Source organism: Elephas maximus, chromosome 22, assembly GCF_024166365.1.
Source record: "Elephas maximus indicus isolate mEleMax1 chromosome 22, mEleMax1 primary haplotype, whole genome shotgun sequence".
Lineage (NCBI taxonomy): Eukaryota > Metazoa > Chordata > Mammalia > Proboscidea > Elephantidae > Elephas > Elephas maximus.
The window spans coordinates 63,016,623-63,033,385 of NC_064840.1; the positions used below are offsets into that span (position 1 = coordinate 63,016,623).

General features: G+C 44.0%; 1 long non-coding RNA gene across 8 annotated transcripts in view; it reads left to right on the forward strand.

Annotated features, from left to right (window-relative positions):
- LOC126065328 (uncharacterized) overlaps positions 1-16,763 on the forward strand; it is a 303,221-nt gene that overhangs the window by 77,426 nt on the left and 209,032 nt on the right. For all 8 annotated transcript variants that reach the window (XR_007514833.1, XR_007514827.1, XR_007514825.1 and 5 more), the window contains exon 3: positions 15,519-15,725. This is a non-coding gene — a long non-coding RNA (uncharacterized LOC126065328). The remainder of the gene's footprint in view (positions 1-15,518; positions 15,726-16,763) is intronic.

Consider the following 16,763-nt stretch of genomic DNA (forward strand, 5'->3'; position numbering starts at 1 on the left):
TACACCAACCTGTCTGATTTGTGCTCAGATCAGAAAGCCAGTTAGTAGCTGAATCAGAGGAACTCAGAGCTCATAACTCACAATTCAGTACTTTCTATACCACATTCGTACCTGTAAAACAATTCTTAGCAGTTACACACAGTCCAGCCTAAAGGCCCTGCCAATGTGAATGGAAGGTGATAAAGCCACAGAAGTCAAAGCATTTTAAAACCCAAAGAAATATCTCTGCCTGAGCCCAACCTTCCCACTCCCATATCAAGCTTTTGTGTAGGAGAACAGGACTGGCAGGTGATGCCTCCGGTCTAGACGGGTACATTTATGGTGGGGCAGAAGGAATGTTATCAAGTTTATTTATGTTTTCCCATAGGAAGGGCTGTATTTCAATGGTATGAATATGAGTGCAAAAGTAGGATGGTTTATCTGCCACGTCTGATCCATGTGGAGTTTAAGTAATAAAGTTTATTAGTGCCCCTGATTTAATATGACACATTTCCAGTGCAAATTACTCTGAGATCATCGTGTTCATAAAATATGACAGAAATCTTTTAAGTGCAAGCGTAAGTTCTGAATTAATTTAATAACCCGGTCTGGAAAAAAGCATGTGGTTTAAACATAGCACTATGCACTGGGTTCCTACATTTCTCTTCCACCCACCCCCACTTCCCGTGCCACTTTTGAAAAGCCTTTCATTGACTCTGAATTCATCAGGCCTCTTCTTAGAGCCCAGGGTTTCACCTTCTCAAGGAGATTTGGAAGAAGATGTATTGGTGTGGTCTGTCCTTCTGTAACTTGGGGCCTTTGAAACCAGCTGGTTTTAGTTCTTAATGGTGCCCACCTCAAGGAGACAAATAAGTACTGGCTTGAGAATGGTGCTTCATCTCTGTGATTCACTGCCCTTTAGTGGGACTGGAAGGTGGGTGGAAGAGTGAGCATGGCATAACAACTTTGGAGGGCCATGGATGGCGGTGGGCATGAAGACAACCCCGCTCCAATTTCCAGATGGGAAAAAAATTGCAACAGCAGGAAACATGCCCCAACTGTCAAATGCACATGAAGTCACTGTGTAAATTGTGAAACATAAGTCATGCTTCTATTTATCCTGTGGCACTATATAAAAAAAAAAAATTGCAAAACTTCATCGAGATCGAAAATAAAAAGAAAGAAAAACTATGAGCACTTGGGTGTAACTCAATCAACATGACATTCTGCCTTCCATCTTGTGGCCGGTTCCATGACCACCATGTCAAAGAAATTCCATACTCCTCTCCATTCCTGCCCAAATGTGTAAGGCGTGAATTTGACTCCTTCACTCACTAACTCACTCCCTGGGCAACCCCACCTTTTTTGTGGGCCTTAGGGCCCCCCTTAGTACTACTTCCTGCCTGGTGTAGTCCTCTGATTTGTTCTCTCTTTCAGCATCCAAGAGAGACTGAAGGGGCGACTTGAGTGCCCAATGATAAGACCTTTTCCGTGAATCTGGTGTTTCTGGCACTAAAACAGGGCACCATGCTATAAGGGGATTAGCTCCTCAGAGGTGGCTGACATTACCTCTCCTAATGTGGCCTTCCTATATCTCTTAGTGTCACCCAAAGGTGCCATGGAGGGTGAATATTATTCCTTTCTTAGGCCTTCCCCATCACCTCTAGGTGCTGCAAATAACAAGAGCTCAAACTGGGTTTTAACAAGGGAGACCATATCATTCCTTCTAGGGACAGAAAAGGCAGCAGCAGCCTTTCCAATAAAGGGAAGCTGTTGGAAGGACTTTCGAGGCCAAGGGAACTAGACTTGCCCCCCTCCCCCCAACACAAAGACCTAAAGGGCCTTCTGGTACTGAATCATTTTCTTTTTTTGTGCCTCGGTCCATATTAATCCCCCTGCCTGAATTTCCTCCTCCCTTTTATGAAGCAGTCTTTTGCTTCAGAGCTCAGCTCAAGTCTCACCTCCTTCATAAAATGTTCTGGCAGTAAACAGCCAACAATGATGTCTTTCTTCATTGGCCTCCCATTGCATTTATTACCTAAAACCTACATTTGGCACTCAGTGATAGTCAAGTTAGCTCTTAGACTGTGGATCATCTTGTTTTTTCTCTAATTATTTCCTGTAGGCAAGAATTGTCTGACCAGACAGACTATTAATGCCGACTCCTCTCCAGGGTCCCACAGTGTTGGGGAGGAAATTTCTCAAGAATTTATATCTATTTGAGCTAGGGAGAAAATCAGAGTCTGGGTTGTAGGGTGAAGGTTGTTGGTGGGAATGTGCCAGCCGTCCTGAGGAATATGGTGCGCCCTCATCTTTGAAATTATCTCCAGGCTGGCTTCCCATCCTTCCATTTGCGCTCTCTACACTTGAGAGAAATCAACCCCCCACATGCTCCCATCTGTTCTCTGAACGTTCTGGCCTCTGTGATTTTCTCCTTGCTTTTCCCTCTAGCGACAGTACTTGGATCCCCCAATTCCTTGCGTCTAAAATCTAAATCCTTCAAAAACAGTTCTTACCAATGACCATGAAGGTGGTGCAGAACCGGGCAAAGTTTTGTTCTGTTATCATAAGGTCACCATGAATCAGAGCCGACTCAACAGCACCTAATAACACCACCAAAATCTAAATCCTTCAAAAACACCTCTAACATCTTTTCCAGAAAGTGTAGCCCATTCTGTCAGCTGAAATTTCCCCTTCCCTTCACTGAACCCCACTGACATCTTACTCACCCCCCTTTGATGGTGCTGGCCACTTTTTCTTTTTAGTTATTATGTTTGTGCGTTAACTCCCTTTTATTTGTTTTCCACTGCTGTTTTAACAAATTGTCACAAACTTAGTGGCTTAATACAACACAAATTTCTTATCTTACAGTTCTGTAGGTCAGAAGGTCAACACTGGTCTCAAGATGTTGCAGTGCTGTGTTTATTCTGAAGGCTCTAGGGGAGAATCAGTTTCCTTGCTTTTTCCAGCATTTAGAAGCTTCCCACATTCCTTGGCTTAGGCCTCCTTCTTCTATCTTCAAAGCCAGCAACATCACATCTCTTTGACCCTTCTTCTATTGTTATATCTCTCTCTGACCACAGCTGGGGAAGGTTCTCCACTTTTAAGGATTTGTGCGATTGTATTGGGATAATCCAGGCGTGTCTCCCCAACTCAACATCCTTAATTTTAACCATACCTGCAACTTTAATTCCTTTTGCCATGCAACATAGCACATCCGCAGGGTCCAGAAATTAGGATGTGGACATCTTTGTAGGGGGGTATTATTCTGCCTATCACATCCCCATGCATGAAAATTTCCTAAAGGTTGCTCAATAAATATTTTTCAAAATTGAATTAAGTGCCAGTCACTGTGCAGGGAGCCACGCGCAGGGCGGGGATACAGAGGGGGCAATGAGACATAATCTTTACCCTCAAGAAGCTTAGCACCTGGCTAATAAGACAGACACAACTACAATATAATGTGACAAGTGTGATAGGAGAAATGGGTGTAATGGGTAGAGGAAGTCCAAACCAACCCCATTGCTGTCGAGTCGATTCCAACTCAAGTGACCCTATAAGATAGAGTAGAACTGCCCCACAGAGGAAGAATAATGAGTAAATAGGATTAGAGGGCGGTTAGGGAAGACCTCCCCAAGGAAATGGCAACTGAGTAGGTTCTGAAGAATTATCCAGGTGAATATGGAGTGGAGAAAAGTATTCCAGGCAGAATCAAGCATACGATATGCAGTGGGAAGCAACATGTGTTTTGGAGGGAAATTATTTGTGTTTTCAGGTTGCTGCAGCATTAGGTATGGAGAGGGTGTCGAGAAGGGAGAGATGAGTCTGGAGAGGTTTCCGGAAGCTGTATCAGAAAAGCCAAGAAGCTTGGGTTCTACAGTTGTAGGCAATGGGAAGGCCTTTGAGGGCTTTAAGCAGAATTAATGTCACAAAGGTTGTAGGAAAACCACAAGGAAATAGTGACATACAAGATAAGGGAAGAAAGAATTTCAAAAAGGAATGATACATTAGCAGTGCTAACACTGGAAGAAAGCTGGACAATAGGAATGGGTCACATCCATTGGGTTTGACAATAAGGGGATTTTTGGAGCCCTCAGTGGGAAAGGCTCGGTGGCCATCCTGCGGTGGGCTGAGGAGGGGTTGCGGGGTGAAGAAGTGAGGACACCTGGTGTAACTAACTTGGTTGTGATAGGGAGGAGAGCTATGTGGTGGTTGCTAGAGATGACAATAGGTCCTGGCTGGTTTTGTAGGTTGGATATATATCTGTTCTATCTTTGCAGGCCAGCTCAGTCCCTAGGACCTAGCACAGTCAGAACAAACACTTAGTAGACAATCGGTAGCGGTATAAAGAATGACTGACTGAATCATGCATATTTCCTGGAGAGGGGATGAAGTAACATCATGGATCTGTTCACTCAGGATTCTTCACCGTCCAGGGGAGTTCTGGGAAGCCTGTTGAAGTTATGAGCTTGGTTCCCAATCACATGCTTTCCTGAAGCTTGGAAGGCAGAGGGCCAGGGTGTCAACACCTCAGGTCACACCACATAATGCAGAGCCTGATTTGACTTTCAGGCTGATGTCAACATTTTGTTACCTTGCTGAGAAGCTCAATTTGACGACTACATTAATTTACATTTGCTTGTGTCAAATAATACATTCCAGATCACAGCCGGCAACTCCTTTGAGGTAGAGGGTGGTGTTCCTGAATGAAAAAAAAAAAAAAAAAAAATCCCTCCCTGCATCCAAAAGAAGGAGACAGCATGTTGTATTTGCTTTCAGGGCACTGCCTGGCAGAAGTTTTACTGGCTTACCAGGTAGGGTGATCCCATTTTAAAACCCAGGAGCAAACCACGAAGGGAAACTCCCCCTTCCACCCGCGGGCGATAGTGCTGTGAAACAGATGGCGTGGCTATGGACTCCCCATTTTAAAAGCTGTCTCTTCTTAAGGTTAAAATAGTTCCCCAGGCAAAGTTGGACACATATCCCTAGTCCAGCATTTGGGGAAAAAGGATTTCTTGGGCATCAAGGCTTCAGTCAGAGAGAAGTCCCCTGAGCTCACTTGCAGAGATAGCAACTGTGGCTCCAGGTGCATAGGTGAGCTCTATTGGGAAGGTGTGCATTTTCCTAATGCCTTGGTTTCCCCACCTGTGAACTTTGTTTGGAAATGGGTGGTGGGAAAGGATATGGAATCTGAGGCATTCTGAAGTGTGCTGTTTCCCGCACCCACCTCTCTCTACAGCATCCCAAACTTTGTTATCGCTGCTCTCCCTCTCTCTGGAATATTCTCCTCATAGACTTGTCCCTCCCCCCTGCTTTTCTTTCTGCTCCTTGGCACCACCAGGATGGGTAACTTCGTCCTTTGTGTCCCCTGTTCTATCTTCTATCTTTGTGCTCCCTGTTCTAGCTCAGCAGGCACTAGATAACTGCTCGCCTAGTAAAGAAATGAAAACCTTGGTGGGGTTAAGTGCTACTGCTGCTAACCAGAAGGTCGGCAGTTCAAATCCACCAGGCGCTCTTGGAAACTCTATGGGGCCATTCTACTCTGTCCTATAGGGTTGCCATGAGAGTCCATGGCAATGGGTTTGGTTTTAATAAAGAAATGAATTTATAAATATCGCCTGCTACTTACCCACCCTTCAAAGCCCACCTCACTTTCTACCACCATGTGTCCACTTTCTTCCAGACCAGTGATCTCTAATTCTGAGTTACCATTTGTTCAACAAACATTTATTGAATGCCTGCTTTGGTACTTGGTGCTGTGAATGAGCACAACAAGATCCCCGTCCTCAGAGTCTTCTGTATAGTTGAGAATACAGGGAGGTTAATGAACAATTAAAAGAAAAAGAAAGATAGACACTGTGACAGAGAGACAGCCACTGAATAATAATGGCTGTTTTTAATAACCTTTGAAAATTTATTTTAGTGAGGGTTTTTTATCATTTTGATGCTAAAATGAAATTTTAATGGAGCAGAATGTAAAAACCTGAATTTGCTTTTCTGTTGTAGTGTAGATTAAATATATTTTTTTCTAAATTAGAAAATTCAGAAAAAATAGAAAAATATGAAGGAGAAATAAAATTATTAATCAATACTCAGAGATAACTACTGTTAACTTTTTGGTGTATATCCTTCTAGTTTTTTTTTTTTTTAATTTCTACCTATTTATCATCTCTATATATCTGTCTTTAGAGAAAATAAAACTTGAATCGTGTACGTTTTCATTCTTGTTTTTTCTGATTTTCTTATGAACACTTTCTTTGATTGTTAAATATTATGAAAGATTATTATGACTGTGTAAATATGACTATATCGTAATTAAAATGAAAACTATTCCCCTATTGCTTTGGATTCAGACTGTTGTCAATTTTCTTTATTATAGTTGGTGGAAAAAAATATTTGTACAGAATCCTTTGTTCTTTATTTTTTTTCCTTTTGGAGTATTCATCTTCTTCCTACTGATTTATTAAAGCCCCTTTACATATTAAGGGCATCAATCTTTTGACATATGTATTGAAATACATTTTGTAGTTTGTCATTTGTCTTTTAATTTTGCTTAGTATCAGTCTTTTGAAGCTAGAAAGGATCTTTGGGGCCTTTTTTTCTGTCACAGAAACAAACCTTTATTAGCTAAGATTTTATCAGCAAGTAGGTATAAAAACACTTATATAACCTGCAAGCTCAGTGAAGTTCTTCGGGGACTTTAAATCTAACTCTCTCATCTTTAAAATGAGGAAACTAAGCCAAAATATTTAAGTGACTCCCAAATTGCTCATAGAGTTGGCAGCAGAGTGTAACTAAAACTCAGTTCCCAGGGTTCTCAGGCTAGTGCTCTGTACATTCTGTGCCGTCCTTTTTCAGAACTCTCCATGTTTCCTCCAGGGTTATACCAGTAAAAACCAAAGAGCCAAATCCATTGCAGTCGAGTTGATTCTGAGTCATAGTGACCTTACAGGACAGAGGAGAACTGCCCCATAGAGTTTCCAAGGAGTGCCTGGTGGACTTGACCTGCTGACCTTTTGGTTAGCAGCCATAGCTCTTAACCACTATGCCACCAGGGTTTCCATTATACCAGCGCTGATTGCCTATCACTATTTATTGTTTTTTAATTATTACATTTATGTTAGTTTTGCCTTCCCAAATGAAGGGCAGAGATTGTGTCTTACATTTATTCTCATAGCTGCTTTGCCCTGCTCCCACTTCCTTTCCCTCACATCCTTTCCACTACCGAGCACAGTGCTAGGAATTTAGTTGTTGTTAACTGCACTGAAGTTGACCCCTGACTCATGGCGACCCCATGCAAAATGAAACAAAATGCTGTCCAGTCCTGTGCCATTTCCACTGTTAGTTGCAGATCAGACCGTTGTGATCCATACCGTTTCCATTGTCTGATTTTCAGAAGTAAATTGCCAGGCCTTTCTTCCTAGTCTGTCTTAGTCTGGGAGCTCTGCTGAAACCCATTCAGCATCATAGCAACATGCAAGCCAGATGGGTGGTGGCTGCACATGAGGCTCTGGCTGGGGAATCAAGCCTGGGTCTTCAGCATGGAAGGCATTTAGTTTCTTAATAAATACTTGTTGGTTAATACGCTGGTTTTTAAAGAGTTACTGATAATGATAATGCCAAATTTCTCATTTGATTCTTAAAACAAATCCATGAAAAGGCAAAGCCAATATTACCATTCCTATGATACAGATGAAAGAGCCCTGGTGGTGCAGTGGTTAAAACGTGTGGCTGCTAACTGAAAGGTCGATGGTTCAAACCCACTAGCTGCTCCATGGGTGAAAGATGTGGCAGTCTGTTCCTGTAAAGATTTACAGCCTTGGAAACCCTATGGGGCGGTCTACTCTGTCCTATAAGGTTGCTATGAGTCGGAATCGACCCTATGGCAGTGGATTTGGTTTTTGGTTTATTACACAGATGAGGAAATCAAAGATCAGAGAAGTAAGGTCACAGAGCTGAACTGTGGCGGAAACAGGAAGGCAACAAATTCTTGCAGTTCCAAACTCTTTGTTCTTTCTGCTGTACCAAGCGGTCTCTCAAAGGCTTCCTTGCTCCTTTCTCCTGCTCCCCAAGTTGGGACAAAAGGCCGGAAGATGTTTTTAATGCTTGGAAGGGTTGAAGAGTACAAGTTAGAGGCCTTGGGTCACCGCTTTTCCATACAGGGAGCCAGAATCACAGAGCTAGGTCCTGATCGGGTTTCCCAATTAAAAAATTAGAAGTCCATGAAGAGGAGTCCAGCTTCATAGATGGTTGGAGATGTCAAGTTAAACTCAGCCTGGGTCTTGAGGATGAAGGTTTTGGAGAGCGAGAATCCCTCTCGTTGGCCTAACACCAATGCTATCTAGACCTATCTCAACCTCGGTTTGAGAATGGCTTTCTCTAGGTGAGGGGGAGGGTCCCCTCTTAGCTCTTAAAGTGGGTTCCAGATGGAGGCGCTGAGAGCTAGACTGAGGAGGAGAGAGTAAGTGCAGCAAAGGTGTCCCCTCTTTGGATACCTCAGCCCCTGCTGGTGGGGGTGGTTGCAGTGACATGGTAGAGATTGCAGGCGCCATTTTGTCCAGAGCCACCCTTCTGATCCCCCGTGGGCAGGAGAGAAGCTGCCCCATAATCATCTCTCGCCTCCACTTCGTTAACAACTTCAATTAGCCCATGAGCTGGAGATGCTTCATCAGCTGCCTGGATCAGCAGCAAAATTAAGCCGTCACGTTTATGAACTGCCCGGCGAGTTCTGGGAGGAACTTCGCATATTTTATATTTAATAACTTGCCTCTCGTTTTTATTTATAATGTTAATAATGATTTGGGTTTTTTTTTTTTTTTTCTGGGAGAGCGCAGGAAGAGAGAGTGTGACTTCAGTGCAGAGAGATGGCAGGACAGATAACAAAGGGTGACTGCTCTTACCCCTATTATTACCTGCCCCCACCACCCTCCTCAGTAGGTGTGAGGGTCAGCCCATCACTAAGAGGCATTGCCATCTTGTTCAGCTGTCTCTATGAAGCCTGAAGGACAAGGGAGCCAGGGAGGGTCTGCTGCGTGCCTGCTATTAATGCCGAAGTGCTCTGACAGTGCTTGTTGGCGTCCAGGGGCACTGGGTGCACCTACGAGAGCCAGTCAGCTAAATGGAGCTCCTCCTTCCCTTCCTTCTCTTCCAAAGGCCTGCCTCACCAGCTTCTCCTATGGCCTGTCCATGGGCCGGACAGAGGCCAGATTGGGTAAGGGGAACATAGAGTTACTGCCCAGGAGATGGTTTACAAGGGGCCAGTGTTATGGATTTTGCTTGGAGAGTCCCTTTGCATCTTAGAACCTGACAGCTTTTTAGTGACTCTCCTCCTCATTTTGGAAACCCTGGTGGCATAGTGGTTAAGAGCTATGGCTGCTAACCAAAAGGTCAGCAATTCAAATCCACCAGCTACTCTTTCGGAACCGTAGGGGGCAGTTCTACTCTGTCCTTTAGGGTCGCTACGAGTCTGAATCGACTCGATGGCAAGGGGTTTGGTGTTTTTGGTCTCCTCATTTTGGGTGTGAAGAAACTAAGGCCTAGAGAGGCAAAGTGACCAGCCCAAGGCCACCAGCTGGTATGTGGTAGCACTGGAGGGAGCATAGGGGGAAGAATAGTGAAGAAACTTGGGCTCTTACATCACCTAAATGAACAAAAACAAACAAAACAAAACCCAAAACAAGAAAACAAACCAGCTGCTGGTGAGTTGACGCCAACCTACGGTGACTCCTTGGGTGTCAGAGTAAACTGCTCCATAGGGTTTTCAATGGCTGATTTTTTGAAAGTAGATCACCAGGTCTCTCTTCTGAGTCACTGCTGGTGGATTAGAATCGCCAGCCTTTTGGTTAGTAGCCAAGTGCTTATTTGCGCCGCCCACAGGGGCTCCTTTAGACCACCTACCCTGGGCCCGATTTCCAGCTCTGCCTCTGACTGTGTGATCTTGGACAAATTATTCTGCTTCTCTGGGCCTCAGCATGCTCCTTTGTAAAACAGGAATAATCAGAATCTCCATTTCCCAGGATTGCCATGGCATTTACTCAAGATAATGTTTGCGAAAGCATGTTGTAAAGAACAAACCACCATCCACATAGTCATTATTGTTGTTTATTTCTTTCTACTCAGGAGCCTTCTCTGGCATCTGGTATTGTTGGGTGGAGTTGAGAGCAGGGGTTTGCAAATATTTTTTGTAAAGTGTCAGCCATGCTCAGTGTGTCATGTGGCCTCTGTCACACTCTGCATAGTAGCACAAAAGCAGCCACAGACAATACATCAACCAACCAATGGGTGTGGCTGTGTTTCAATGAAACTTTATTAACAAAAACAAGTGGAGGGCCAGGTTTGTCCTGCAGGCCTTAGTTTGTTGACCTTGCTTCAGAGGTTAAATATGTTGGTTTTGAGAAGTCAGGCTGACTTCTTGGAAAGTCCCCTGACCATGGTTATGCTAAGACACATCACAATCTGACTGTTTCACAAGAAAAAATTTTACCGGCAAATTATCATCACCAAGTGTTAAAAGCTTAATTACACACGGCCTCCTGTGGGCACCTGCAAAGGGAACTGTGCAGGCCTGGTCCCTCCACTCTGGGAGCTTGGCTCAGTTTACTCTTCAACCAACCAGTTGTCATGGAATCGACTCCAACTCAAGACTCTATGAGTATCAGAGTAGACTTTGTCACTGAATCATGTCCCCCCCAAATATCTGTCAACTTGGGTAGGTCAGTATTGTGTATTGTCCACCATTTTGTCATTTGATGTGATTTTTCTATATGTTGTAAATCCTACCTCTTTGATTTAATGAGGCAAGATTAGAGGCAGTTATGTTAATGAGGCAGGACTCAACCTACAAGATGAGGTTGTATCTTGAATCAATCTCTTTTGAGATATAAAAGAGAGAAGTGAACAAAAAGGCAGGAGGACCTCATACCATCAAGAAACAGTGCTGGGAGCAGAGTGAGGCGTTTGGACCTAAAGTTCTTGTGTGGAGACGCTCCGAGACCAGGGGAAGATTGATGATAAGGACCTTCCTCCATAGCCAACAGAGAGAGAAAGCCTTGCCCTGGAACCGATGCCCTGAATTTGGACTTGCAGCCTAGTAGACTGTGAGAGAATAAACTCCTGTTTGTTGAAGCCATCCACTTGTGGTATTTCTGTTATAGCAGCACTAGATGACTAAGACAGGGTTTTCGATAGCTGATTTTTCAGAAGTAGATTGTCAAGCATTTCTTCTGAGGCATTCTCACCTTTCTTTTGACTAAAAGTCAAGTGTGTTAGCTGTTTGCACTACCCAGTGACTCCAGTTTATGCTTAGAGAGAGGAAAAATTAATATTCCTTTCAGCTACTTCCATCTGGACAATCAAGGAGAGGGCTCTGCAACAAAGACTTTGTGGGAAATTTTCTGAGGCTGGTTCCTCTCTGGAAGTTTCCATCACTGTAATCCTGGAGGACAAGCTGGGGTGAAGGGAGAGGAAGGAGAACCCAGAAAATACTGGGGATGAGAGGAGGCCGAATGGGGTATAACAGCAGCTGGGTATTTCTACTGTTCACCTACTACCTGCTGGCTAGGTGTTTCACTTGTTAGTTGCTGTCAAGTCGGCACCAACTCATGGTGACCTTATGTATAACAGAATGAAACATTGCCCGATCCTGTGTTGTCTTCATGATCATTGGTATGCTTGAGTCCATCGTTGGAGCTGTTGTGTCAATTCATCTCATGGGGGGTTTCCCTCGTTTTTGCTGACCTTCTACTCTTCCAGCCATGATGCCGTTTACTACTGATTGGTCTTTCCTAATGACACGTCCCAAGTAAATGAGCCAAAGTCTCACCATCCTCACTTACAGGAAGCATTCACAGACATGATGTAGCTAATCTTCTCTACCACCTTTTACGGTAGATTATGATTGCCATTTTGTAGGTGGAGTAGCAGAGACCCAGAGAGGTTAGTAATCTGCCAAGGGGGTAAGAGATGAGATCAGGATTCAAGCCTGGGCCTATCTGATTCCCAAGCTCATTATCTTTCCACTACACCTCACTGCCAGGCAGGTTCACTGGATCAGCAGAAATGTGTTCATCTGCTCCATCCACACCCTCTTCCTTTGGGGCAAACCTGAGAAGTGGGAAGGTAGAATCCTACTCCGAGCTCTGCTCCTAAAATTGCTGTTCGACCTTGGGCAAGTCATATCAGCTTGTCGGCCCTTGGTTTCCTCATCTGGACGGCAATGGGTGGGTGGTTTACACCGAGGTAGTGCTGAAGGTGCCTTCCAGCTCTGCGGTTCTCAGGGCTTTTCTGCAAATAGTTGGTGGTGGCCAATGCATTCTGCTTCTCCCCAGCTGGCTCCTCAACAGGAGGGAAGAGGGGGAGGCAGCTGGAATGCAAGGTCAATCAATTCTGAGCCAAGACTGAAGCCTAAGAGACAGGGCGTGGCGTGCTGAAAGATGACGGCTGGCAAAAATCATTAGAAGCTTCTTTCAACAATCTATATGCCGTTATCGATCTTGGTATAGATCATCTTCCATGCCTCCTCCTCCCTTTTTTTTCCCCCCAAGATTTCTGGATCAATACAGCAAGTGCATTGAGACTGTAGCAACACATTTAAAACCTTATAAAAGGTTATTTAGTTGCTAACAGTGCTAGCGGTTTCTGCAAAGCCTGCCAAAAGGTTACAGCTTTTTGGGGATCATAAATTACAGACGACAGGAAAAAAGTAAGTGCGGTTTTCTTTATTGTCTCGATGATGGATGGACTCCTGAACAGGGCAGAAAATACATCATATCACCTTTAATGGGCGTGCATTTCTGCAGCCATAACTCACAATTTTAAAATAGAAAATGGTGAAATATGGCGTTGTATATTCCACTTGTGACATATTTATGAGTCCTTGCCTTCTTATAAATACAGTGATTGCTATTTCAAAGCACCATGTCAGGTATGAGCTGAGCACAAACAGCTGGCGCGGCTGAAAAATTATAGCCAGAGTGGACGTTTTCAAAAACTCTCTCTCGCAGCAGTAAATTTACAGTGTTTGCACTAACTGTTATTAAAACCAAATCCATATCTTGGCAACAGGAATCCATTGCTCAGTAACAGCTGGACTGACAGTGTGCCCCGACAGCTGAAGTGAGCTGTAAACTGAGGAGACGAGGTTGGGGGCCCCAGATGAGTCCAGTGGGCTCCGTGCTCCGGCTCCTGGGTCTGGAGCCCCAGCCAGGGGCTCCGCTGGGCAAGCCGCTGTCTCCTGTCTGATCATGGTGCCTAGTCTTGCTACTTTTAGCCCTTTCCCTAGCCTGGCCAAGGTTCTCTCCTGACAGTTTTCTGTCCAGGTCTTTGAGCCAGCCAGCTCCACTCACTCCCAGCTCCCTTCTTTCTTTCCACCCGAGTGAGTCATTCTAGTGTCTGGATTTGGAGAAAACAGGGACAGATCCTGTGGGCAAAGCCCAGAGAGAAAGACGAAGGACAGAGTTCAGCAGGGCAGGGTTGTGTTGGAAGGTAGGAGGAGGCCAAATAGGCCAGATGGTATATGAAATAACAATAATTTTCAATTCAACTAAAATTTACTGAGCGAGGCATCATTTTGAGAGATAGAAATACAAAAATCAAGAAGACATGGTTTTTACTTTCAAGGAGCTTACAATCTACAGACTGCTTGAGACTCTGACATAGTTTTGTATTTTATGTCTTCCAAATTCATTTCTTCTCTCATATTTTATTTGGCTTTTACAACAATTACATGAAACACAGCCACATCAATGAATCTCCAGATAATATGTTGACAGAAAGAAGCCAGAGACAAAGAGTTCATACTATATGACTCAATTTATAGGAATTTTCAAACTAGGCCTGTTATGGATTGAATTGTGTCCCTCCAAAATCTGTATCAACTTGGCTAGGCCATGATTTCTGGTGTTGTGTGATTGTCTAACATATCTATGATGTTAATGAGGCAGGATTAAAGGCAGTTATGTTAATGAGACAGGACTCAGTGTACAAGATTAGGTTGTATCTTGAGTGAATCTCTTTTGAGATATAAAAGAGAAAATCAAGAGAGAATCAAGCAGAGAGACAGGGGACCCCATGCCACCAAGAATGAAGAAGAAGGAGGGGAAGATTGAAGATAAGGACCTTTCCCCAGAACTGACAGAGACAGAAGGACTTTCCTTAGAGCTGGCCCTCTGAATTCGACTCCTAGCCTCCCAAACTGTGAGAGGAAGTATAGCCAGAATGCTCCTTAGAAGCAAGGATGGCAAGACTTCATCTCACATACTTTGGACACATTATCAGGAGGGCTCAGTCCCTGGAGAAGGACGTCATGCTTGTTGAAGTAGAGGGTCAACAAAAAAGAGGAAGGCCCTCGACAAGATTAACACTGTGGCTACAACAATGGGCTCAAGCATAACATTGATTGTGAAGATGGCACAGGACCGGGCAGTGTTTCGTTCTGTTGTACGTAGTGTTGGTATGATTTGGAACCGACTCGATGGGACCTAACAACAACAACAATAAACTGTGAGAGAATAACCTTCTGTTTGTTGAAGCCATCCACTTGTGGCATTTCTGTTATAGCAGCACTAGATACCTAAGACAAGGCCAGACTAATCCATGGGGAAAGAAGTCAGAACAGTGGTTATCCCTGGGGTGTATAAGTGCGAGGAGTATGAGGGAGTCCTTGGGGTGTTGGAAATGATTCTTTGCTTGATTTAGGTGGTGATTACACAGGGTATAAATAAGTAAAAGCCATCTATCTGTGAATTTAAAATGAATGCCCTTTACAAACCCACATTACAGGTGGCCTCTTGACTGGTTCTAGTTGTTTTCAAACTCTCACAGCAGAAATATCCCCCTCTCCCCTGCCAGCCCTGTCCCACCCACTCCTCTTGCAATCACAATGTTACCCAGCATCTACATGTCAGGAACAGAGAGGATCTACTCTGTTGGATGTGAGTGAGTAGGGAGGGCCCTCAGTTTCTCCTGGCACCCCACGGTGGCCCTTGGTCTCTACCTTGAACTTGAAGGTCTGGAGAATGAGGTTTGAAAACTGATGGTCCAGTGATTTTCAACTCTGGCTTTGTGACCTATTCAGAATATTCCCTTTAATTTCAAGGTGGGTGTAAGATTCACACAAAAACTTGGTACTATTTATACACACTTATTCATCTGTTCAAGGAACCCTGGTGGTGTGGCAGTTAAGTGCTAGGTGGCTAACTGAAAGTTTGGCAGTTCGAACCCACCAGCTGCTCCATAGAAGAAAGATGTGGCAATCTGCTCCTATAAAGATTTACAGCTTTGGAAACCCTATGGGGCAGTTCTACTCTGTCTTATAGGATCGCTATGAGTCAGAATTGGCTCAACGGCAATTTTTTTTTTTTTTTTTAGTATTCATTCACTTATTCATTCTTTTGACATTTTCTGAGATTCTTCTATTTGCTGAAAGGAGGTATTCACCAGAACTATGCAGCAGGTTGGGCGATCAAGGGTGGTGAAGATGTGGTCCTTGCTTTCAGGAATTTGAAGATTAGTGAGGGGAGCAACTCTGTTTATATTGGCAGCAAGGAGAAAGGAATTCTACTGGAACATGTAGAAGAAGGCTTCACCGAGGTGACGTTGATGCTGGATCTTGATGGACAAGTCCAAGCTCACCAGGAAGAGCACTGTAGGTAAAGGGAACAGGGTGAACAGAAGTCTGTATACTTCCTAGTCCAGGGTGCTGGAAGCATGGTTTGCAAGGCGGCAGTGCCTGAGAGGAGACTGAAAAGGTAGGACAGAGCCACACTTTGGAAAATATTACGTGTCATGCTAACTAGTTGGGCTTTATCCTGTGTCTTGGTTATCCAGGGTTGCTATAACAGAAATAACACAAGTCGATGGCTTCAACAAAGAGAAATTTATTCTCTGACAGTCTAGGAGGCTAGAAGCCTGAATTCAGGGTGCCAGCTCCAGGGGAAGTCTTTCTTTCTATGTCGGCTCTTGGGGAAGGCCCTTGTCATCAACCTTCCCTGGTCAAGGAGCTTCTCACCTCAGGTGCAAAGGATAAGCTTTCTTGGTGGGATGAGGCCACTCATATCTCTCTGCTCACTTCTCTTTTATACCTCAGAAGATATTGGTTTAAAACACACCTTTATCTTGTAGATTGAGTCCTCCCTTATTAACATAACTGCCTCTAATCCTGCCTCATTAACATCATAGAGGTAGGATTTACAACACATAGGGTAATCGCATTGGATGACAAAATGGTGGACAATCAGAAAGAAAAAAAAGAAATTTTTTTTTTTCTTTATGCCTACAATACTGGAAATCATGGCCTAGCCAAGTTGACGCATATTTTTTGGGGGCATGATTCAATCCATGACATTCTATAAGTGAAAAAAGCCCTAGAAAGTTTTGCGCAGGGACTAGATGTATTCAGACGAGTGTCTGAGCCACCTGCCTCTGGTGGCACGTTGGAGTGTGGTTTGAGTGAGGGGAGACTGATGGCAGAGAGACGCTGATTCCACAGTGAGCTTCTGAGTGGAAGGCAGGATGGGTTGCGTGGTCTGAGGGAACTTGAAGCTGTAAGATAGTATGACCCATAATCAAATCACGATCAGTAACAACCCCTCTTCCTTCAAAACGTTGGGAAGTATTTAGAAGTTCAACCCAGTGTTCCTATTCAGACATCTTTTTTTTCCCCCCCTTGTGGGGTGGTGCACTAGTTTTGTGTGTGTGTATGATTTTAGTAGACATATCTGTTTTAAAATCATGAAAGAAATACATGCTTCTTATAAAAATTCCAAATGGTGTAGAAAAGAATAAGT